General features: G+C 33.9%; 1 long non-coding RNA gene across 1 annotated transcript; it reads left to right on the forward strand.

Moving 5' to 3' along the window:
- Positions 1-5343: 5343 nt before the first annotated feature.
- Positions 5344-6373, forward strand: LOC110693772. Its single transcript, XR_002505667.1, has 2 exons — positions 5344-5652; positions 6124-6373. It is a non-coding gene; the product is annotated as an uncharacterized LOC110693772 (long non-coding RNA).
- The last annotated feature ends 19461 nt before the right edge of the window (positions 6374-25834 follow it).

Genomic DNA, 25834 nt, shown 5'->3' on the forward strand with positions numbered 1-25834 from the left:
CTTAGAAAAATACGTATCTTTGAGAGGTAACAAAGGTTATTTTTTTAACAAATTAAAATAATGTTATTATTTGTTACCTTATAATCCAATTGCTAGCTATAAGTTTTAGGGAAAATATAAGTTTATCCGCCAAATAAACGAATTTTTGTTAATCTGGTGGCATTTCTATAAATATATTGAAAAGGCGTAGTCATTTATTCATTATTTTTGGTAAGCTATCCAATTACTGTTTGCAACTTAATTGCATTTACTATTTGGTGAGGAAATTACACATGTACCCCTCAATTAGTACATAAAAGACGTATGTACCCCTCCACTGGTTATTAAAAAGACGATTACACCCCCATATTTATCTGGAGAATTAACTGGATATAGCTCCTTGTTTTAACGAATAATAATATTTCTACATATAAATAAATAATGTATAGCGATAAAATTACTTTGACAACTAGCAAGAAGAGGTATACTCAACAAGGCCTAATATAATCATTTCCATTGTTACTAATTCAAAATGTAGACCAAACGACTAAAAAAGTATTCATTTAGAGGAAAAATCCTTTTTTGCGGTCTTTCCTAGTCTACTCATCAATCATATACAGAGAGCTTGCCATGAATTTAGAGAAAGTAGTGTGAAAGTTGGAAAATTCCTCCTTGAAAGATTTGTTAGAAAAGATTTTAGGGATATAATTTTTGGTCGATAATTAGGGTTATCAAACTTATCACTCCGGCAATTTCTTTAGGATAGAGGGTAATATAAAATAATTGCCAGTTTAAAATGCATAAGTAGGAAAAATCCGAGTTCAAATAATAATTCGAGTGTAAGAAAATCTTTGTCAAATCTCGATTTGTAGGTCATTTTATTTCTATAATAAAGGAAAAGAGGGCAAACTATCCGATCTAAACCCTTTACTTTATACAGTGTATAATGTACAATCAATACCATCGATCATTGATTTGACAACGGTAAAACATAATATGAGAATCGCAATTCACTACACTTAATGTTAGTATATTGATGCCTGATCCACAATATATCACTAGTAGTTGAAGAACCATGGAATCCAAGCCATAAGATAGGAATAATGATGATTGAGGTATGGAGACAAGTTCAAATGGGTTGGCATCACCCAAACAAATTTACACCTTTTTTTTTTTTGTTGACCCTATTTACACCTTTTTTTTGTTTTAGAGGACTTAAATTATTATCTAGATCTTCTTCTATTGTCTCAAAGCTTGCAATAAAGCATTGTTATGGACCCCAAATATCTTGGTTGTAGGTCCAATTAATTAACTCCTAATCTTGTAAAGTATACGGTCAACCACAGCCTCATATATAAAATTATATACTATAGTTTTTATATTAATTTCTTTGGTAAATTTTAATTATAATGCTGGAGTAGATGATCACTCTAATGGGTTGGTGCTTAGCGCTTTGCTATGCTTTATCATTTGATGCTTACATCTTTATATTATCAAATGTCACCAAGAAGTGCGTAGGAAATCATTAGGGAATATTCTATGTTTAATTGTGTTCCTTTTTTGGTTTAATTAGTGTTAAGAATCAAATAATTTAAATAGCACTTAATATTAAGATCACATTCTTAAATTAAAGCTGAAAATAAAGAGGAGCACCCATTAAGCTAAGATTTATGTGATCATGTGAGTGAGTGAGTGAGTGAGTGAGATTTTGAAAGATAAAAATAAGAAGAGGCATCATGCTGATATAATTGATAAATATTCTTTAGGCCAATTAAGCCAACTCTAAAACCAAGCATAGTTTGTTCTAGTGATAAGATTTGTATCTCCCAAATTTGAGGTTGCGGGATCAAATCTCACTAGAGGTACTTTGCAATGAAGATTTTCTTACCCTTCCCTCCTACTTTTAAAGTGTCTAACTCGCTAACCCGGACCAGGAGGACATATGAGAGGTTCTAGCCCAATAGGGTCCTTCTCTAAAAGAAACTTTAACCATGTATAAAGCTAATAGAGTTTAATATGAACACCAATTTGTGATAGAAACTTATGTGTTAGTAGTCATCTACCCTCTTAGTATTAGGTTATAAGAATACAATATATAACACATTCATTTTATTTGATTTTTTTTTTTCCCTTTGTGACTAGTTTGTTAAAGCTCAAGCACAAATCCTAGAGATCGATTTTGAGACTTGCATGTTAGAGAACGAGGATAATACTTATTTATAACCTTGAGACTTGTTGCACGCATTAATTTGTAGTCTGCTAGACACTTATGTATATTTTGAGAGACCAGCTATATAAAATTGTATATGACCACTAGCAAATTTGTGGCACAATATATGCATGAATTATCTACTACAATGTTCATCATATTGGTATTTATTCAAGTAACTTGGTAGATATGATGCCTTTTTGAAGTGAATCTCTATTTTGGGTGCATAATGGATAAAATGTTGGATCATGTTATCAAAACTATCTATAATTAGCTAGATTTAGTGGTATAGATTAGCCTTTCAAGAGATAAAATTATAATCTTAAAAGCAAAGCTAACATAAGAATAGCTGTATAGGCACTAATATATATTGCTACTTAAATCACTAATTGTCACGTTTTGCATAATCCTGGAAGGTAAAATAAGTCTTCGTTAATTTTGGATGCTTTACTTCAAAGGTTGATGGCCTATTGTGCTATTGAATGTAGATTTAATGTTTTGATGATCCAGAGCTTAGATTGATATTGTATAACAAATTAACAATATGCATGTTATCCCAATTAATATACTTCGTATACAATATATTTTACATGAATGTCAATTTAGGTCATCAGGGCGGGTTCAGGTTATATTTTGGGTTGTACTAAAAAAAACTATCTCATATAATGTTAAAACATAATATCATTACGAAATATGATAAATGGGTCAAATCGGTAAAAAAAATATGATAAATGGGTCAAATATGATAAATATGATTTTTTTTATTAAAAAAAAAAATACACCCTTGTGTAAAACCCTCAAAAGGAGAAAACGCGAATTAAAATATGATACAAGTATCATACTTCCTCCGTTTCATAGTTATTAACATGCTTTGATTTTTTTTTCCATAAATACTTATACATTACCCCTTCTATTCTATAATAAGGGTCTGTTCTCTTACGTTGAAATTCAGTTCAGTTCAATTCGGCTCCTAATTTCCTTCTCTTATAAAATATTCATTTCAGTTCAGTTCAGTTCAGCTCAGTTGTTCAGTTCAGTTTAGTTCAGTTCAGTTCAGTTCAGCTGAGTTCAGTCAATGAGAACAGGCCCTAATTGACACCTTTGACATTTAAAAAAAAAAGAAAAAAAAACTTTAACCATCATTTTAAATATATTATAAAATTAAAATGTAAATACATAAATTCTATATAATAGCCTACCCCTTTATGAGTACTCAATTTAGTTGTAGCACGTTTTCTGTGTGGCAATAGCAACATCGTGTGGCCGACAGACACACACCAAAACACTGATCGGATAACCCCTGACCCACTTAATAAACGCTAACCAATTTCAATCCTAACTGCCCATTAATTCCTGACTAACCGAGTAATCGACCGATCGAGTAACCCCTTATCAAATAACATCGGCCACATATAATTTTAATTTAATAATTATAAATATTTAAAAAAGAATATTCATTTTTAATAAGTTTGACCAACAAACAAAAATCAAAAACCAATTAAATTACAAACATTCATACTTCCTTCATTTCTTTTTACTTGCTACACTTTCTTATTTGTGAACTTGTTAATTAGTTGCAACACTTTTTATTTTTAATACTCCCTCCGTTTCTTATTTCTTGCAACATTTGCCATTTTTGGATGGTTCACATTTCTTGCAACAAGTTTTTTTTTCCTTATTTAGTAAATTTTTAAAGGTAAATTTACCGTATATATTACCCTTGCTTATGTATCATTAATTTGATAAATGACCCTCACCTATTTGTAATCACATTGTTAACTTATCATCAACTGCTAACCATTCCCACCAAAAATATCATCACCCTTTTATCTCCCCTATATTTTTATCCAATTGATTGTTGAACAAAATTGTTCATCTTCCCAACCACTTCATTCAATTCATCTCCAGTTTTTTCACCAACCTGCATTTACTACATGGCTTCCTCGTCTCTCTCCTTTCCCTTTAAAATCGAAACTTTCTATCTCCTGTTTTTTTTTTTTTTTGAACCCTAGTTCTTTTGCTGTGAATCGCCACTTTCTCCCTCTTCCTAACTTTCCACCTTACTCCCCTTCTAGATCTATCGTTTTCCCTCTTGCAACTATATGAGTTCCTCTGAAAAAAATGATGCTAGCTTGTTTTTCTTTGAGAATCTTCCCCCTGAAACACCCAAGGATGACCTCCCTCCAGGTGCAACTCGATACATCTGTGAGAGGGGATCTGGGAAGATCAAACCCTTGCGCCGTGGTAGGATGAGGCCGCTCTCCTTTAGGGTTTGCCGTGGTGCGAAACTTGATGTACCTTCTGATGAAGAGAGTGAGGTCCAATCTGAATTGGTCGGAAAAACCCTAAAAAACCCTATTGAGGTGACAAATCTGGAAGGGGAGACTGAGGCGAGGGATCTGTGAAGGGGGAAGTTGCTGGGTCTTCCGAAGGGGTGGTGAAGGAGTCCCGTTTTAAGGCAGTGAGTTTGTCACTGCCAAACAGCAGAAGAAATGGTCCCTCTCAAGGGTGAGATCAGGGCTGCCTGTTGATCCGGAGCTTCTCTGTGATGAGGATTACATGGATTTTCCGAGGGATATGCACCCTGAGTGGTTCTCTAACAATTAACCCTGCAGCGTATAACCTTACTTCTCCTCAATTCATGTTTATTTTGTTCTCCATTTGTTTTATTGTTGCTACCTTACTTGTCTTTTGAGTCCCTGTTTCATTGTTGTGTGAATATCGCTTGTGGTAATCTCTGTGTTGGTTGGTTTATCATTTTCATGATTGTTTTTTTCTATGTTATGGTATTTGGTTTGTTAGTACTCTCTGTCTTGGTTGTTCTATGATGCCTTGAATGTTGGTTTGATAATGGCCAGGGGATTGTTATCACTAGGTGAAAAAAGAAGATTGGCACCGCCCTAAGGCCACCGGTTTTTAAAAACCGATGGGGAAAATGTGGGGAAAAATAGGCGGGATTTTGAGGAGATGTTTTTGCCATCAGTTCAAACTAAACCGGTGGCAAAAAACATTATTTTCACCGGTTTGAACCCATGGCTATTCCTTTTAAAAAAAAGGCCCCTTATAAAAACCCAAACCCTACTCTCAAATCACTCAGCCTCCCTCATTCTCTCCTCTCATCTCCTCTCCTCTCCTCTCTCTCCTGATCTCATATCATCTCGTCTCCAATCTCATCTCCTCTTTCCTGCTCTCTCATCTCACCACCACCACCGCCGCCGTCCCTCTTCTTATCTTTCTTTCTCTCTCGTCTCACCACCACCGCCGCTGTCGACTTCTTTCCCCTCTCAATCTCTCCGACCTCCCTCTCTCCCTCTTCTCTCCCCTCTATCCCTCTTCTTTCCCCTCTCGATCTCTCCGACCTCCCTCTGTCTTCTGCCCACCAACGCCACTAACCACCGCCGCCACCAAGTCCGAAATCAACCACAACTTGTAAAATTCGAGGTTATTTTTAGGTAAAATTCGAGGTTAGTGGCTTAGTGCATGTAGTTGGGTTTAATTATTCGGGGTTAGGGTTTCTGGGTTTAATTATTTATTTTACATTCCTTGATTTTTTTTTGGGTTTGATTGTTGTAATATTGTTCGAAATTGATGGGTTTAATTGATTTTGGAATTTTCTGGGGTTAATTGATTTTGTTTAGTTGTTTGCGTTTAATTGAGTTTCGAAATTTCTAGGTTTAATTTCGAAATTGATTGGTTCGATATTGTTTGAAATTTCTGGGTTTAATTTTTTGCTGGGTGTGATTGATTTTCGAAGGTTTATGGGTACCTGCATGATATCTGGGTTTTTTTTTCTTTTTTTTTAATTTTAATAATTGCTGGGTTTTTTTTTTCTTTGGATTTTTGTTTGATTTCTGGGTTTATGGGTTTTTTTTCTTTATTTTTTTCTCAGCTTATTTATATTAATCCATTTATTTTTTTTGTTTTAATTGATGCAGGTATAATGATTTATATCTTAAATTGAAGAATCAAGATGCATGAATATTGATATAGATGTTGTATGGGGTTTTTTGGTTTTAATGTTGTAACTTTTATTTTTTGATTTATATTGTAAATTTTTTTATTTGTATGTTGTAATTGTTAGATTATATTGATTTATATTGTAATTTTGATGTCCGTAATTGTGATCTATATCGAGCAATTAGTAGATTAGAAAACTGTTCAGTAATAAAATTATGATGTTGCGTTTCCAATTGTTTGATTATTTAATTTATTCGTTTTTTTTTTAGGAAAAACGAGCACTCAATATCCACACTTTTATTATATTTAAAGTGAATAAAACAAAACAAACAAACAAAAATTACATGGACTATTGCCACCGGTTAACCGGTGGCATTAATTTAATATAAAAAAAAAAGCAGGACGTGTGTATTGCCACCGGTTAACCGGTGGCAATAATAGTTTTTGCCACCGGTTTTGAACCGGTGGCCTTGCTTCAGTTTATTGCCACCCCCCAAATGCCCACCGGTTCAAAACCGGTGGCATAGGGGGGTTTTGAACCGGTGGCCAATTGATATTTTCTACCAGTGTATGTTGATGAATGATGAAGTCTTATGTTATATTGTTGGTGAAACTGTGTTCTTTGTGAATTTATGCTATTAAGAGTCCCACTCTTATGCACATTGACTGGCTTATGGGATATCAATCTATGTTTCTCTGTGTTTCAGCAACCCCCTTTATGACTGATGGTGTTTTGACTACCCACTGAATTTAATTGCCATGATATTTTGTTTCCTTATTATGTGTTGGTGTGAAGAGTCCCAACCTATGTATGTTTTGTGTGAGTCCCAACCTAGGTTTTGTGCAGTGTGACTAAGCCTTAGTAGATTGAGCCATGTGATGAAGGGACTCATATGAATAACAGTTGCTAGTGGTAGCATTGCTCCATCAATGGCCTTATGGCCCTAGTGTAGAGGTAACAACCCTAGCTGAACTGATTGATATACACATACCCTTGCTGATGGTAATTCAATCATTGATTTGTTCAATTCATGCATTCATATCATAGAAACCAACAACATACCAATTACACCCCTGTTTTCAAAATAACAATACCCTTACTTTACATGACTGCCTTACATGTGTTGCATTTGGTTGATCAAAATACACATAACCTAAGCATTACCTACAAATACTTGTAACATTTAAATAACAAACACTAATTCTTACCTAGGTCAGCAAAATACTATGAAGGTTATGTGTGGCAGTCATACATACTTGTAAGGGTCTTTGCATTTCTCTGTCTTCAGTCAGCATCAACTTCCATTTGTTGGTCTTCATCTGCTGCATTTGTTGTTGGGTTGAACATGGTGTCTAGATAATTCACAACTTCATGTATCAACTGCCTAGGAACATGTAGATGTTTAGGAAGTACACCTAACTTGTCAAGCTTCTTCTTCTTCATATTAGGTGGTGAGAAGTTGTTTCCTCCCTGCTTTTCCAGGACCTTTATCATGACTGACCGTAATGTTAGCCATATGTACTTGTTGGCCTTAGCCTCAAAAGCATTGTATGCATTGGTCACCTCTTTGATTAAGTCATCCAAAGTTGTGGGGAAGGATTGATGTTGTAGGGACTAAATGACTTTGAACAACCCTAGGTCTAAGACATTCAAGTCAAGAGATTGAGCTGGTTGATACACCATTTCTATATTAAAACCATTAGCAAGACAAGCAGAAATAAATTCTTCATCTTTAGGAATTTGATGAGGCCTTGCATTGTCCCATTGTATTTTGACATTTTTTGGGACAGTCTCTAGCCATTGTTGGTGTATTGCTGGGATGATGTACTCCATTAGCATTTCTCTGATAGCATCTTTGTTGACATTCTGTACAACTTTAGTTTCCAATGTACCAGCTTCTCTGTTTTTTCTCTTTTTCTTTGCCATCTGTTTTTTTGACAAATGGAAATATACCATACTTTCCATCATGCAGTAGAGTCCCGTCTCTTGCATAAATTGGTTTGCCTATCATTTCCATGAACATGGCCTTGATTTCAAACCTCTTAGACTGTTGACACCTGTAAGGATCTTCCTCTTTTGGAAGGAGATAGAATTTTCTGGTTTCAGGGTTCAAGTAGAACCATTTATCATCTATGTGAATTACTTCTTGCATGTCAACAAACTTTGGGTCCCCTTGAGTTTGAATTGGGTTTATATGACTTAATACCCAATTCAACCTTGCCACCTTCTGATTGGATGTCAATGCAGGATGGTTTGTGCTTGTGTGTGTCCTCAGTCTTCCTTTCTTCCTTAATCTGTGAATTGTTGAATGTGAAACATTCAGTGCACCTGTATAACTTCTCTCTGTTGTTCTTTTATATAGTGGGACAAATTGCAACCATTCATCAGAGTACTCTTTGGGTTTTGGACCAGTCCTTCCTAATTTTTTAGATCTGACATCAATGACATTCCCCTGGGCCATTTGCTTCTTAATTTCTGCATACAATCTTGACATTGTTGATATATGAATGTCATGTTGTCTTGCTTGTTATGATAAAAAACCCCTTGGCATATCACCTCCTTGCATTTTTAACATAATGGCATCCACTATTTGCCTTTTCTGTTCAATGGTAAGGTCTCTCCTCTTCTCTCCTAGTTGGGTTGTCTGCTGATTCTGTAAAATCTGAGAGTATGCCCTTTCTGCAGCATACTCATCCTCTGAATCTGTACTGGACAGTGATGAGTCACTTGATAAAACTTCTTGTTCTTCTCCTAGAAACTGTTCTATTGAAAAAAAATCTTCCATATCCATATCCATTAACAGATACAACCTTGTTCTGAACTAGGTCTGGCGATGGTGATGAAGTGGAGGATGTAACTTTTTGGACAACTCAAACGGAACCTGGTTTTTGAAGATTTCAAATGAAGCTGTTGCCCCTAATTTAGCACTAATTAGATGTTAGGATGTAGGCTGGGTGTACTTATGGTAGTTTTTGAACTTGTTTAGTGCTAACTTTTGCCGATTTTAATGCTAAGATGTATTCATTAGCTGGTAGATGAAAATGGCAGTGTAATGAATTTAAGTGAATTGTTGTTTTTGCTGAGAACTACTGGTATTTATACCCTCTCTTGCTTGGGGAAAAAGTAAGAGGAGGGAAATATTTGAAGGTGGAAAACTGAATTTTTAAAATTTGGTGAAAAATTGGGAGGGAAAAGTACACCCTCCCAAATTCTGCCCATGTGAAAGTAAAAAAAAAAAAAAAAAAAAAAAAGGTGGTCCCTTATTACTTCCCTCCTTTTTTAAAGTTAATCACATGCTATTAACTCATGATTTATTCCCTAAAATCTTTTGACTTGGGAAATGTGCAACCCCCCTTTGTTGCAAAAAATAAGAAACGGAGGGAGTATTTCTTTCTCTCTATGTTTCTCCTACATACCCTCATGGGTTCCTCTTATTATTATTTCTATATCTCTCATCGTAAAAAAAATTATCTAGGAGATCGTGAAAATAAGAGCCTTTTCTGAACTGAGCTGAGCTAAACTAAACTAATTGGAGTTGAACTGAACTACTCTGGGCTGAAATGAATATTTTATGAAAAAAGAAAATTAAAAACTGAACTGAAATTAAGCTAAAAAGAACATACCCTAAAAATGTAGCAACTAAACAAAAGGGAGGAAGTGGCTTCAGAAACATTTTTTTAAAAAATTGTTTTCCCACTTCTCACTCCTCACTGTATTCCAATTCTCATGTTTTTCTTTCTCCTACCTTCCATGAGGATGCTTGGTACAACATACAAACAAATTCATGCAAGAAATTTACACAAAAAACAAGTAATTTGAAAACCCCAAATCAATTTTTTTTTTGGTTTTTACGTGCGATTTTTGACAAAGTTCTCAAGCAATTTCACAACAAAAGCATAATAACTTACATTGATTGAGCAAAATCCTAGAGTATGCAGCAAATTTGAGCAAAATCCACATAAAGTTTTGAAAGTTTGAGCGAGAAAGAGTAGCGGAAATTGAAGAAACGCGGGGTGAAATAAAAGAGAATAGAAAAAAATGTTCGCGATTTATCGTTGCATTTCTTTGTCATTTTGTTTGGGTTTTTGGGTTGGTTTGTTGGAGCTGGGGTTGTTTGTCGTTGTCTTTTTTGGCGTCATTGGAGTATATTCGAAGGAGACCCATTGAAGAAGAAGAAGATGATGATATATGATGAAGAAATGGGGTTACTCGGTCGGTAGGGGCTACTTAGTTGATCAGGGGTTACTCGGTCAGTAGGGGCTACTCGGTCGATCACAGGTTACTCGGTCGGTTAGTGGTTATTCAGTCAGGGGTTTATTCGGTCGATCAGGGGTTACTTGGTCGGTTAGGGGTTACTCAATCAAAGGTTACCGAGTTTAGCCACACACAAAAGTTGATGAATAAAAAAATCATTCAATTAAATTAAATTATATATGGTGGTAGTCATTTTAAGAATGACTCATGAAAACGTCTTAAGAGTTTTGATTTTTTTTAAAAAAAAAAAACAATTATTGTTAAATTTATCTTAACGTAGGTTATTGGAATATAATACTCCCTCTGTCCCATAATACATGAGACGTTGGATTTTCTTCATTATTCATGCATTAGGTTTGACCATAATTTTTTATTAACATAATAAAAATATAATTTATCATAAAATATGTTGTTAGATACTGTAGGTTTTAATAATACCTCCGGTTCTTATTAATCGCAACAAAGGGGTATTATTTGTGAGACATAAAATATTCCTTTGTTGCGAGTAATTTGAACCGGAGGTAGTATAAAGTTTCATAATATAGTTTTTTTAAAAAAATATTAATATTAAATTGGGAAAAGCTAATGAGCGCCCCCAGGGCGTTAGATAAGAGAATTAAAGTGTAAATATTATAGTAAAATTAACATTAATTACACTGAACGACGTGTGATTTTGTCATAAATTCCTAACTTAATACTATTTTAACCAATATAATTTATCCTTATCTAACGCCCCGGGACGCTCGTTAGCAAGATCGAATTCAATTATATAAAAATAAAGTCAAAATAATACATTGATATATGTGCAATATTCTACTGTATTATTATTACTTTTAAACATGATTAAATATATTGTAATACTAGTAATTGTCGATATAAACTTTCACTTATTTCGTTACTTGTACAATAAAAAAAAAAAAAGAAAAAAAAAAGTGCAACTTAAGTAAATTTGTCGCGGGGAATCCCTTTTGGCGGTGCAACAATTGATCTGTTGGTAACACTTGAAATATTGAATGCAATAAGGATTCCCGAAGCAAGCAATGAGACATCTATCGATTCATCACTGAAAAATTTTCATCGAATATCCGACTATGAATTGTCTTCCATCATAAATTTATAAAATAAAAAATTTAAAAAAATAAAAAGAGAAGGGTTGTCAGGTAGTTTAGAAAGCACGTGCATCTCATATTTTGTCATCTTTCGCCTATTGAATTTGTTTTTTCTTTTTTACTCTGATAAAACTTGCATACTCTGGCTTTGGTTAATTGGCTGTGCCAGTGTCACTCCACTCACTCACTTGCCAGTGTCAAATCTAACCCATGCGCTATTCAAGAGACCAAATCCCATTCCTTCGTGTTTCGGGTCGCTTTGGCTTTCTACAATTAGCTACGGTAACCATACGGACTACGGAGTACTCCTTAACGTCTACAGATATGTTTGGCTAATCTTGTACGGGTAATATGTATACTACCTGCGTTTCATATTATTTACAACGATTTGACATAAACTAGAGAGGAAAATATCTAATCGTTGCAAATAATATGAAACGAATGTAGTACTACCTCCGTTACATATTAGTTGAAACTTTTGCCATAAAGGGGTGCTACACATCAGTTGCAACTTTCATTTCTTTTCTTTTTTTAGTAAGTTTTTTAAAATGAAATTACAAAATTACCCTTACTAAATATTTCATAAACACAATTAGTTACCTAAATCAGATTTCATTAAATTTATAATCTAATTTAATTAACATAATAAAGTCACTCAATTAAATCAATAATCAATTCAAAAAATCATTCACATCCATTATCACGACATCATCTCCCACAAAATTATTAGACCACCATTTTAGCATTGCCACCGCTACCCCAAACCACCACCTACGACGCTGTTGCTCATCACCACCTTCAAAGTCACCGCCTCCTCCCTCGGTGTTCTTATCTCTCTCTCTCTTCTTTTTCTTCTTTTTTACAAAAATAAAATTGCTTAGATCTAATGCTTTTTTGAGGGATGATTGGGCTAGTTTGGGATGGTTTTGGAGTGCCTCGAGGTGGTTTGGACACCACCTTCTCAACTTTGTCGCCGCCGCCGGAACTATCCACCACCGTTAAAGTCGTCGTTGCAAGATCTGATTTCGGTGCTTGAGGTCGTCGGTGCTCGAGATCTTTTGGTGCTCGAGGTCGTCGCTGCTCGAGATCTATCGGTGCTTGAAGACAGGGGTGGTTTCGGTGTCGTTTGGGTTGAAAGAGGGTGATTTTAGGGTGGTTTGGGCTGCAGGGGGTGGTTTTATAATTGTTCGGGGGTGTTTGTGGGTGGTTGGCCTGAGAAGGGGGTGGTTTCGGGCTAAGAAGGGGGTGGTTTCGGGCTAAGAAGGGGGTGGTTTTGGGCTGAGAGGTGGTGGTTTTAGGGTTGTTCCAGTGCGTGTGGGTGGTGTCCGGCTAGTTCAGGCTGTGAAATGGGTGGTTTCTGGGTGGTTAGTGTTGGGCAATGGTTGTTGTGTTGCAGTTGTTGGTGGTGTTGGCCAATTTATTAGTTATCTTCACTTTCTCTCTCCTACCCTTAATTTATTATTCTTTAATTCACTAATCTACCATTATGAAATTTTGTTTTAAATTCCGTGTCGAGCTCAAAGTTACAACTAACCTAAAACGGAGGTAGTATTTTGTTTTAGTTCAAGGAGAATAGATATTGCTAAATAAAGATAACACTAGATAGAATCCGATTGAGTCGCGGCACTTTGTAGGCACAACATCATATGTTAGTATAGGCACACAAGTTCTGCGCGACGTGACATGTTGGCACGTGAGCTTAGGTTGTTAATGAGTACGCAGGGCCGTTTCTGAAATTTCGGTGGCCTGGGGCAAAAACATAAATTGGGCCCTAATTCAAACATATACTATATAAAATTTTTAAAAATTGGGTATGCAAAATGAAAATACATATTTTATTATGATTAATAATCTTTAAAAATATCAGATTTTATAAAACATTGAAATTACATTCCCGTAAGTCTCGTTGAAGTAATTACACCAGCCAAACTGTTCAAACCAAGTATCCAACCAATCAATTAGATTTTTTCCCCCAAATTTTGTAATATTTGAATGAAATTATTTATACAGTTTAAGAAAAATATAATTTTAATACAAATAAGAGAACTTGATGAATAAAGTCATACAGGCACCGTTCAAAAAAAAAAGTAGGGTATGCAAAGAGAATTATATATAATTAGATAAATTTCCGTTGAAAATTGAAGAGTAAAAGGATCGTTTATTTTAGTTTTCATCTTCAATTGAATCGAGAAAGAGAAGGAATTTAACTAACTGAAAATTGTAATGAGATACATTTTGAAAAATAAAATTACCAATAACGAGGATACAATTAAAATTAATGACATTTTTTTAAAAATCAAATTCACTTAGGAAGTGAATAATTTGGGCAAAAAAATTAGGGAAGAAATAAGTTGACCAAAAATGTCATTTAATATTTTGGAATTCTACGGTACTATTGTAGTGTTGTATAGTACACACTTCTTATTTTCTTTCTTTTAAAAAAAAATCATAGTATTAACGAAGTATATTTTTCTGGGGCGTTGTATTGTATGGAGTATTGAAGATGAGCTTTTTAACAAGGGGCCCAGGGCAGCCGCCCCAGCTGCCCTCCCCTTGCTACGGCCCTGTGAGTATGGCCTAGCTAATCCCAAAACACGTGTGCTAGCTACTCCTAGCTAATTGAACATGGCTTGTAGCTCATGGGTCAAGTCGTGAGTTAGGCCTAGCTAATCCCAAAGCACCGGTGATCATAGCCCAAATTATATGGGTTAATATATTCTCTTTTTCGATCTCTTTTATGAGGGTTGTTAGTTCTTAAGGTAACGAATCTTAGCAAATTAGAATAACATAGTGTAAGGTCGAGGGTAATATGGTAAAAAAGTAATTATCTGTTCTGATTTACTGAACTGAACTAAACTAAGCTGAACTGAATTAAACTGAACTGATTGGAGTTGAATTGAACTAAACTGAACTGAAACTAAGTTGAAGAGAACAGACCATTAAAAAATTAAAAATCTAATATGCACTACTCCCTTTGTGTTTTAAAAAGTGTTACATTTATCAAATATGGACGTGTTTTTATAAGTGTTATACCTTTTTTTCCGACCAAAATCTACAGTTTAATATTATATATTTTGCCTTTTATGGTTTCCATCCAAACCCACCATGTATAAGACTCATACGAATGCTATGTATCCCCCATTCAAACCTAGTGGGAAAAAGCAATATGAGTCATGCCTAGGCTAAAAGTTGTAACGGAGTATCACCATATGCGATTAATGCGAAATAAGTATAGATTATTAAAGATGGTCTAACATAAATTAAAACATAGGACTCCGTAGTTGTTTTAGAGTATATTATTAGTGCTTGTAGCATAGAAATTGTGGTTTTTGTATCAGTGATAATAATCATCATAATATTTTGGAGTTATATATTAAAAAATAGTTTCTTGATTATGTAAAGTTCTATGTTTTGATTTAGAATAAGTAATAAATTTCTAAAATAAATAGGGCGAACAAAACATATTCATATTGTACAGGTCATACATGTTGAATAATTTTGAGAATTTAGACAAATTCATGATGTTAATTAATTAGTCTACTTAGGTAAAGGTGTTGTAAACTAATTAATAAAGATTATTAAAGACAAAATAATTTGAAGGAAAAATTATGTTCTCGACAACGAGAAACATGTATCTATGGTTTAGAGAAGACAAAGTGTTTGTCCTCTTAGTGCCCGATCAGCAGCCCGGTCAGGGTGGTGCTCGCCCGATCGAGCGCGAGGCTGGCTGAAATTTTACCATCTCCACCGCCCGACCGGGCAGCTACCGCCAGATAGGGCGCGAGAGGGAGGTATAATTTTGCTGGGATTTTGAAGGGCTGTGAATCGTCACTTCAGAACCGCCCGATCGGGCGGTGGCAGCCCGATCGGGCGCGCATGTCTGGATGGTTGAATTTAGACGGTTTCCTTCAAATGATGGCAGTTATTTTCATGGCTGTTGGTTTTGTTTTGGTTCAAATATATAAATGTACTACTGTACATATGTTGGGTTACACGTTTTTTTTAAGAAGAAAAGTAAGGCAATTTTCTTTTTCTTCTTGAAACCTTCATTTACAATTCTAATTATCATCATCATAATTACACAAGCTTTTATACATTGAATTGTAATCATCCTACTTGTAATTGCAATTGTTTCTTCGTTGTATCTCCTAAGTAAATTTTTGTGAAAACCCGGTTGTAGTATAGGGTCGGAATTATACTTTGGGAAAGTGATTTCGTTCACGCCTCAAAGTTTTTCCATTCTAACTTGTTTGCTATTTTTGTGACCCTTGTTCATACTCAAATTCCCCAACAATCCAAAAGTATAATTCCGAAGATGGCAAATGTTAAGGAATTGATGGCCAACATTCAAAAGTTGGACAATTTCGAGGGTGTTGATTTCCGAAGGTGGCAGAGGAAGATGCATTTCTTCTTGACTACAGTTGGGGTGACTTATGTTCTTGCTACTCCAAAACCCGAGGAAAAAGAGGAGGAAACAATTGATGAAGCAAGGAAACGCAACAAGTAGGAGAATGACAATTATATTTGTTGTGGTCATATTCTCAACGGTATGTCTGATGAACTCTTTGATATCTATTAGTTTATTGATTCTGCTAATTATATGGCTGAAGATGCTTCTAGCAAGAAGTTTCTTGTTAGTAAATTTAATAATTATAAAACTATTGATAGTAGGCCTATTATGGAACAATTTCATGAGATACAAAGAATATTAGGAAGTCTTAGACAGCATAACATAGTTCTTGATGAGACCTTTGTAGTGTCATCTATAATAGACAAATTACTTTTTTCTTGGAAAGACTTTAAAAGTATTTTAAAGCATAGGAAGGATGATGTTAACCTTGAAAGTTTGGCTTCTCACATCCGAATTGAGGAAGAAATCCGGGTGCAAGAGGGAAATAAGGATGGAAATCCTAGTTCTACCACGGTAAATGTAGTGGAGGATGCCAAACAAAATGTGAGAAAAAGGGGTAATGACTCAAACAAAAATAAAGGCAAAAAGCCTAAGTTAAGCGGTGATGGTTCAAAGTCACGTGCTTTTTGGGTTTGTTGAAAACCCGGTCACTTCAAGAAAGATTGCACAATCTGGAAGAAAAGGATGAGCAAGAAGAAGGCTTAAGATGGGAATGGCAATGCTAGCCAATCCCAAGACAAACAAGGTAAATCTTGTGCACAAATTTCATTTAATTAATTTATGAATTATATGTGTATGATTTCTGAAATCAATTGTGTACAGGCTGATTGTTCGTGGTATATCGATTCGGGAGCATCGAGGCACGTGTTCAAGGATAGATCATTGTTTAAGACCTTCTTGGAGGTTGATGATGAAGAAATTCTCTATATGGGCAATGACTCTACAACTAAGGTGCTTGGCAAAGGACAAGTGGAGCTAGTCTTTAGTTCGGGAAAATCTCTTATTTTAAGTGATGTGTTGTATTCTCCCGAACTTAGGAGGAATCTTTTATCCGGTGCGATCTTGAATTGATTAGGTTTTAAGATGGTGTTTGAGTCAGATAAATTTATTTTGTCTAAAGGAGGTCAATTTGTAGGACTTGGTTATTTGTGTAATGGTATGTTTAAATTAAGTATTTCAAATACTTTGAATGATGTAGTGTATGTTGTTAATGATAACTTTTCTCTATGGCATTTGCGACTTGGTCATGTTAATTATAAAAAGTTATATTTTATGTCAAAGCATGATATGATACCTGTGTTTGATCCAAGAATAGAGAAGTGTAGAACATGCATGTTAACCAAAATCACAAGGAAACCATTTCCTCAAGTTGTTGAGAAAAATAATTCATTGCTTGAATTAGTGCATAGTGACTTGTGTGATTTTCACAACACACCTTCATTCTTTAGGGAATAAGAAATATTTGGTAACTTTTATTGATGATTATTCAAGATTTTGTTACATTTATTTGTTATTCTCTAAAGATGAAGCCCTTGATAAATTTAAAATTTACAAAAGTGAAGTAGAATTGCAAACCAATGAAAAGATTAAAAAGTTAAGAACTGATAAAGGAGGTGAATACTATGACCCAAGTTATTTCCAATCATTAGGTTTACTACATGAAACTACCGCGGCATATACACCACAACAAAATGGTTGTAGCGGAAAGGAAGAATAGGACACTAGAAGAAATGGTAAATTCTATGTTGTCATATTCAGGTTTAAGTGATAGATTTTGGGGTGAAGCCGTTTTAACGGCTTGTTACGTGTTAAATCGTGTTTCCATGAAAGGGAAAGATGTAACCCCATATGAGCTATAGTATAAAAGGAAACCAAACTTGAGTCATCTCAAAGTTTGGGGTTGTAGGGCAATTGTAAAAGTGCCAGAACCTAAACGTAAAAAATTAGGTGAAAGAGGAGTTGAATGCATTTTTATAGGATATGCGGATCATAGAAAATCCTATAGGTTCTATGTAATAGAACAAAATGACTTTTGGTCGGTTCACACCACCATTGAGTCAAGGGATGCATTGTTTGATGAACATCGATTTTCTTCAATTTCTAGACCAAAGGACATAACTCCAAGTGCCAATGCTCAAAGTATTGATCAAATTGTCATTTATCAAGAGGTGGATGACCAAACTCATTTAGAGGAGGCATCTACATCATCATCACAACCTAGGAGAAGTAAGAGGGCAAGGAAAGAAAAATCTTTTGGCCCGGACTTTCATGTGTACTTAGTTGAAGGATCAAGGGAATCTGTTTCAACACATTTCCATACATTTTTAATGTAGAAGACGATCCTTTGACCTATGATGAGGCTATGAGGTCTCGTGATGCTCCATTTTGGAAGGAAGCTATTAATGATGAGATGGAATCCATCATGGGAAATAATACTTGGGTTTTAGCTACTTTACCACCAAAATGTAAACCAATTGGGTGAAAATGGATCTTCAAAAGGAAATTGAGGATTGATGGAACGGTTGAAAAGTTCAAAGCCCGGTTAGTGGCACAAGGTTTTATACAAAAACCTGGTATCGATTATTTCGATACATATGCAACTGTTTCTAGAATCTCAACTATAAGATTGTTGATAGCACTTGAGGCTATCCACAATCTTGTGATCCATCAAATGGATGTCAAGACAACATTCTTGAATGGAGATCTAGAGGAAGAAGTTTACATGCGACAACCGGAAGGGTTTGTTGTGGAAGGTCAGTAAGAAAAGGTTTGCAAGTTAATTAAATCTTTGTATGGGCTAAAGCAAGCAACTAAGCAATGGCATCAAAAATTTGATGAGGTTGTGTTGTCTAATGGTTTTAAGTTGAACAATTCAGACAAGTGTATTTATAGCAAATTTGATGACAATGGTCAAAGTGTCATAATTTGTCTATATGTAGATGACATGTTGATCTTTGGAACTGATTTGTCACAAGTTGAAAAGACAAACTCATTTCTTAGTTCAAAATTTTCTATGAAAGACATGGGGGAAGCGGATGTCATCTTGGGCATAAGGATAAAGAGGGAAAAAGAAAAGTTGATCTTGTCACAATCTCATTACATTGAGAAAGTGCTCAAGAAATTCAATGTGAGTGAAGACACTACTTCTCTTTATTCAACACCTATGGATCCTAGCATAAAGTTGATACCTAATGAAGGTTATGCAGTTTCACAACTTGAATATGCTAGAGTAATAGGTTGTTTGATGTATGCCATGACAAGTACTAGACCAGATATTGCTTATGCAGTTGGTCAACTGAGCAGGTACACTAGCAAGCCTAGTATGCAACATTGGCAAGCGGTTCAACGCTTGTTGAAGTACTTGAAGAAAACCAAGGAATTTGGTTTGTCTTGTAGTGGATATCCTTCGGTTGTAGAAGGGTATTCGGATGCAAGTTGGATCTCTAACAAAGATCATTCCTCCACAAGTGGATGGGTTTTCCGATATGGGAGAGGTGCCATTTCATGGGCTTTAAAGAAACAAACTTGCATTGCGGACTCCAAAATGACATCGGAGTTTATTGCTTTGCATTCGGCTGGTAAAGAAGCCGAATGGTTGAAGGATCTCATGTTTGAAATTCCTTTGTTGCCAAAACCGATATCACCAATAGTGATACATTGTGATAACAATGCTACCTTGGCAAGGGCTTATAGCCAAGTTTATAATGGTAAGTCAAGGCACATTGGAGTACGGCATAGTTACATCCAAGGGCTTATCAAGGATAGTGTGATCACTATTGATTATGTTCGAACGGATCTCAATCTCTCCGATTGTTTTACAAAGGCATTGGCTAGAGATGTTAACACTAGGATGGCAATCGGTTTAGGATTGGAGCCCTAAATAATCTCAATTAGGAGAATCTCAACTTAACGCCCAATAAGACGTTGGGTCTTAAGTTCAATGAGATTAATTCTCTTAATTGATGGTTGGGAACTTGTTTATTCATCCAAGGTAAAGTTCCGGTTTTCTGTGATGAAAAGAGGTTGTTTTAAACTTAATAGAATTCCTGATAGAAGTGCTTTGGTCACAGGAGCATGTTGAAATTCTACCTATATAAGTACGAGGTTTAGCCGCTTCAAGAATCTATTAGGGGTGTAGCTTTGATGTACTTATGAATAGATATGGACACATGGCTTATAGTGTCAAGCTAATATGTATTTAAGTAATTAATCTTGTGTGTGTAATATCTTCAAGTTTCCAAATGTGTTGTTTTGGTTCAAACGTTTTACGATACCAAATGGATACGGATTCTTGAATTGTATATTGCACTAAGTGGGAGTTCAATTCTATGTACACTTTCATTTATGCACAAGATTGTTTTGTGATGATGATGTTTTTTGCAATGTGTCTAGTTTAATTCTCAAAATGGGGGAGGATTGTTGAATAATTTTGAGAATTTAAACAAATCCATGTTAATTAATTAGTCTACTTAGGCAAAGGTGTTGTAAACTAATTAATAAAGATTATTAAAGACAAAATAATTTGAAGAAAAGTAAGGCAATTTTCTTTTTCTTCTTGAAACCTTCATTTGCAATTCTAATAATCATCATCATAATTACACAAGCTTTTATACATTGAATTGTAATCATCCTACTTGTGATTGCAATTGTTTCTACGTTGTATATCCTAAGTAAATTTCCGTGAAAACCCGGTTGTAGTATAGGGTCAGAATTATACTTTTGGGAAAGTGATTCCGTTCACGCCTCGAAGTTTTTCCGTTCTAACTTGTTTGCTATTTTTGTGACCCTTGTTCATACTCAAATTCCCCAACAATACACTCAGCGTCGTCTCAGGCTCAGCCTTTATCACTTGGAATATAATTCAGGTTTAGAAGAATTGAGCATAGCCTTTGTTAATTGATATCATAAACATTACAAGTCACACTCACTCTATCACTTGTAATACAATCCGATCATGCTAGTTCAGATTTTTTTTTTCATTACATCATTTTTTAAAAAAGTAACAAAAATAAAGGTCCAAATTTTTTTACGTAATTACAGTGTTAGGGTGTGGTGGGGTTTAAGTTAATTAAGTAGGGAGAATATACATTATATTTCTCAGCATGATTTCGTAAATTTAACTCTACTAATGAGAAATCATACATAAAAAAAACCATGAGTAGTGTAATTATGTAAACAAGACAACTATGTTACTCATGAGAAATCATACATAAAAAAAACACGAGTAGTGTAATTATGTAAATAAACAAGATAAATATGTTACTCATAACAGTATAAAAAGAACATTTACTTTTTCTTGTTTTATGTATGTATAGAGTAAACCAAAAATAAGATCATGAAAAAGGAGAGACATGACACAATCAAAACGCATTTACATGCTTTCTCACAAAAAAGCCAAACTAGCTAGGCAAAATGATATGCACCTTGTTATTGTTATGGCCCTTAAAATACATACTTAAATCACCCCACAAGTCCACAACGCCACAAATAATCCATCTCGCTGCTCAAAGTTTGATCGATCTACAGTTTTTACTTTATTAAGAGTTATATTGACTGGGTATGTAGATTTATTAATCAACATTTCAACGACAATTAAAATACTCGTATAAAAAATTCTAGGGACCACACCAACTAAAACTGAGAATGAGTAAAGCCTTGTTTTTTTTAGCTTCTAGGTAAAGCAGAGCATATTTCAATAGAATAGAACACATCAGGGCTTAGCAAAGCAAAGTAAAGCACGCATAACATATTTCAGCAGAGCAGAGCAATTCTTTTAAGGGCCTAAGGGCTCATTTTTTGAATTGAACTGAATTAATAGATATGAACTTAACTAAACTGAACTTAATTATTAGAGTTGAACTGAACTGAACTGAATCTGATGAGAGAAGTGCCTAAGGGTCTGTTCTCTTCCGTTGAAATTCAATTCAGTTCAGTTCAGCTCTTAATTTACGTCTAATGATATTGCTAATGATATAAAACCAAATTTCATTCTTTTAAGCTCTTATTACAACGACAACAACAACAACAATAATAATAATAATATTAGCAATAATAATAATAATAATAATATTAATAATAATCAATAAGTAATAAATAATAATAATAATAATAATAATCATCAATAAATAATAATAATAATAACAATAATAATTGAAATAATAATACTAATAATAATAATCAATAAATAATAATAATAATAATAATCAATAAATAATTATAATAATCATCAATAATTATTATTAATAATAATATTAATAATAATATGTACATTTGTATATACACATATTTATAGTAATAAATAATCAAAGATCACTAATCCGTAGTTAAAAATCACTAATTAATAAGTTCAGTTCAGTTCAGTTCAGTTCAACTCAGTTCAGTTCAGTTCAGCTGAGTTCAGTCAATCGAAACAGACCCTAAGTCTATTATTGAATGTCCAATTTACAAACAAATGGAATACTACTATGACGGAACATAAAAGAGGGCATGAAATGCATGCAATATGCATCATAACAAAACAGGAGGTAGCTGTGGAGTATAGTGGAATAGAGTCTAATCTATACATAATGCGGCATGAAGTGTGCATTGGAGACCATTAGATTCAAATGTTTATGCAGTAACTTCTACTATTTTCACTAGTCAGTCATCTTCTTTACACAAGCAATCAGATCACGCTTATTTTGTAGAATCATCACAAGTTTTTTTTTACAGGCATCTGCTTTGTACGTACTATTGTCGTCTGTCTCTACTTCTTCAACGCTTTCTTTCTTTTATGACCCCACTAGCCTTACAATCATGCTTATTCATCTACGTTTCCTTGCTCTTGTCACTGAATTTGCTAACCAACTTTAATTATATAAAAGCTTTTACTCATAATTTGTTTTTAAAAGAAGTTCAAGTTGCCTTTAATCGTGATGAATTTGTTTTTGAGACTTTGAGAACAACTCGTATGAGATTTTTTATTAGTTTGGTTTGGTTATATTTGACTTTTTTACAAATAAGAAGTGTTTTGACAGAATATAAAACATATTGCGGTTTTAACTATCCGCTTAATAAATATTTTGTTGAGATAGTAAAAAATAAAACTACAGCTCTAATTAGAACTTGAACAATGTAGAGAATACATATATCTAGGGCAGCTAATTGGTCCAAGCGGCTCTGACCGAAAATTAGAATTTTAAGAACCGGAAAATGGACCGATTAAGATGGGACTGAACCGGACCGGACCAAAAAAATCAGTCTAAACCCTGAAGCAAAAAAACTATATTTTAACCTTTTTTTTTTTTTTTGGTATGTTTAATCCAAAAAAACCTCATAAAATTAAAATTTTCTAAACTTAAGGATAATCTTAACTACTGTATTATTTAAGGTTTCACGCATAATTTTAAGCAAAAAATTAGTTTGGTCCAAGACCACTTTTTATAGGGTGTTGATCTAGACCAGGAAAAAAATATAGACCTGAAGGCCGGATCGATTAATTCGGTCTGGTCCAATCCTGGGTCAGTCCAGTCTAGTCGGGTCCATTTTTTTAGGTCCGGTCCGATTTATGAACACCCCTTCATATATCCATTATCATTTACTTTTTTTTTAACCTTTATTTGACACATCATACTCTCATTCCTCCATATCATTACTTATAATCTCAATCCTTTTTCTCATCCTCCTTATTTATTTATTTTCAATATCAACGAGGATCCTTTTTCATTTTTTTTCCTATTTACATACGGAGTATATCCCACCATATATTTTCAATCCCATTAATATAATGTACCTTTTTTTTTTTTGAAAATATCCTATTAATATATTTAATTAATACTTTCTCTATTTTTTTAATAGTTGCAACATTTCTCTTTTTTGCAATGCATGTTTTCGATTGCTTATATCTTTATTTACCAGTATGTTAAAATTATAAACATTTTATATTAAAATTGTATAAATTGAGACAAATCTAACAAGATAACACATGACTATGGTTTTACTTAAGCATGAATCGTCAAAGCTAGTCAAAGTGAAACACATATCATGATTAGTGTAAAAGTCAAACTGTTACAACTATATAAAAAAAAAAATTCCGGAAGTATTAAGGTTTGTTTGACATCACTGTGATTTTCTGTCATATAATGAATAAAAAATAGTGAAATTTATTAAACTCGTGGTAATTTTAAAACTGACGACCAAAAGTTGAAACACTTTTTTTTGTTTCCTTTTTTTTAATACTCGTAACAGATAACATAGAGACCAAGGATTTGTTTCTTCTTCAGAAATAGAGATCTATCATTTTTTTGAAAGAGAATTCTTTTAGGGCATGTTCACATTCACTGAAACTGAATTGATTGAAGCTGATCTGAACAGAACTGAAATGAATATTTTATAAGAGAGGGAAATTAGGAGCTGAACTGAACATTTTATGAGAGAGGGGAATTAGGAGTTAAACCGAACTGATTGGAGCTGAATTGAACTGAAATTAAGTAAATATGAACAGACTATTAGCCATTTGAGCATCAATAAAGATTTTTTTAGCCATTCAAAAAATTAGCTGTACGGAAATATATTCTTATTGATGTTTATGCTGTTACATAAATAACATACTACCAGTAGTAATTACATTAGGAATTTCTCTTTGTCAGGAGAGTTCATATGATACAAATTATCTTAAGTTGAATGTACGTTGTATTGGAGTAGTAGTGTGAAGTGTAGTACATTACATATACAAGTCTAATCAAAGAAGTTGAATATCTTCCTAATATAACAATAATAAAATAAATTGTACAATAAGATAAGTGGTATGATGTGAAAGGTAAAAACCGAGATTGACCATAAAACTTGGGGAGTACAAAAGAAAATATTACTCAAGTGAGTAAAAACTAGGCAAAGTAGAGATGCTTCTCCGTATCAAATTTATTACCCTTATAAAAAGAAAAAAGTAACCATGTTTCCAAAAAGTAGTAGTTAATTACGAGAGCTTCCAAGAATTGGGAACATAAAACAAACATCAAACATCAAACATCAACCCTTTGATATCATCAACGACACCTCGTGAATCGTCTCATCAAACCAAACATACACTCTCCCATTCTACAAACAAGTTCACCTCCTTTGACCCACCACACCGCTTCCAAAGTTAACCCACCTATTTTTTTTTTTACTCTGCACTTTATAATTTTTACTCCCTCCGTTCCCTATTTACCCATAATTTTTTATTTAAAATTCTATTGTACCTAGTGACAAGCCGTTATATACTTATATATTCCCTGTATTCCAGTATCCAAATACACCTGATTTAAAATACTCGACTCTATGTAAGTATCAAATTTAATACTCCGTAAAAAAAAAAAAAAACAGTTATTTTCTTTTTCTCAATAACTTGTAAAATTTGAAATCACTTAATGCACATTAGTACATTACCCATTTTGTAAAAACTACACACATGATATGGTATGTATGAGTAATAAACATACAATATTAATATACGTACTTAATTTACAATGTACATGAATCATGTTATGTTACTGGCCGAAAATTCAAATTCGTTTAGTGGCTAGAGAGTAGAGAACTTTCACCCTTGTGACAGGTGTTCGAATCCCATTTCAACCTGTTCTCTTCCGCTTAATTTCAGTTCATTTTAGTTTTTAATTTCATTATCTCATTAAATATTCATTTCAACTTTATTCATTTTAGATCAGCTCCAATTAATTTAATTCAGTTCAGCTCAATTTATTAAATCAGAATAGACCTTAAGTGAAGTCCCCTCTCTTCCTAATAAAAGTTACTCCGTATCTAATAAGATTCATGTCTTTTTTTGACAGGAAGATTAATGTCAAATTGTCTTGAACATTTTTTTTTGTAAGACCGTCGACATTTTATTTTATTTTCAACTTTTAAATGTGTTTTATTCTTTTTTTTTTTTTTTTGAA

Source organism: Chenopodium quinoa, unplaced genomic scaffold, assembly GCF_001683475.1.
Source record: "Chenopodium quinoa cultivar QQ74 unplaced genomic scaffold, ASM168347v1, whole genome shotgun sequence".
In the NCBI taxonomy this organism is placed as follows: Eukaryota; Viridiplantae; Streptophyta; class Magnoliopsida; order Caryophyllales; family Amaranthaceae; genus Chenopodium; species Chenopodium quinoa.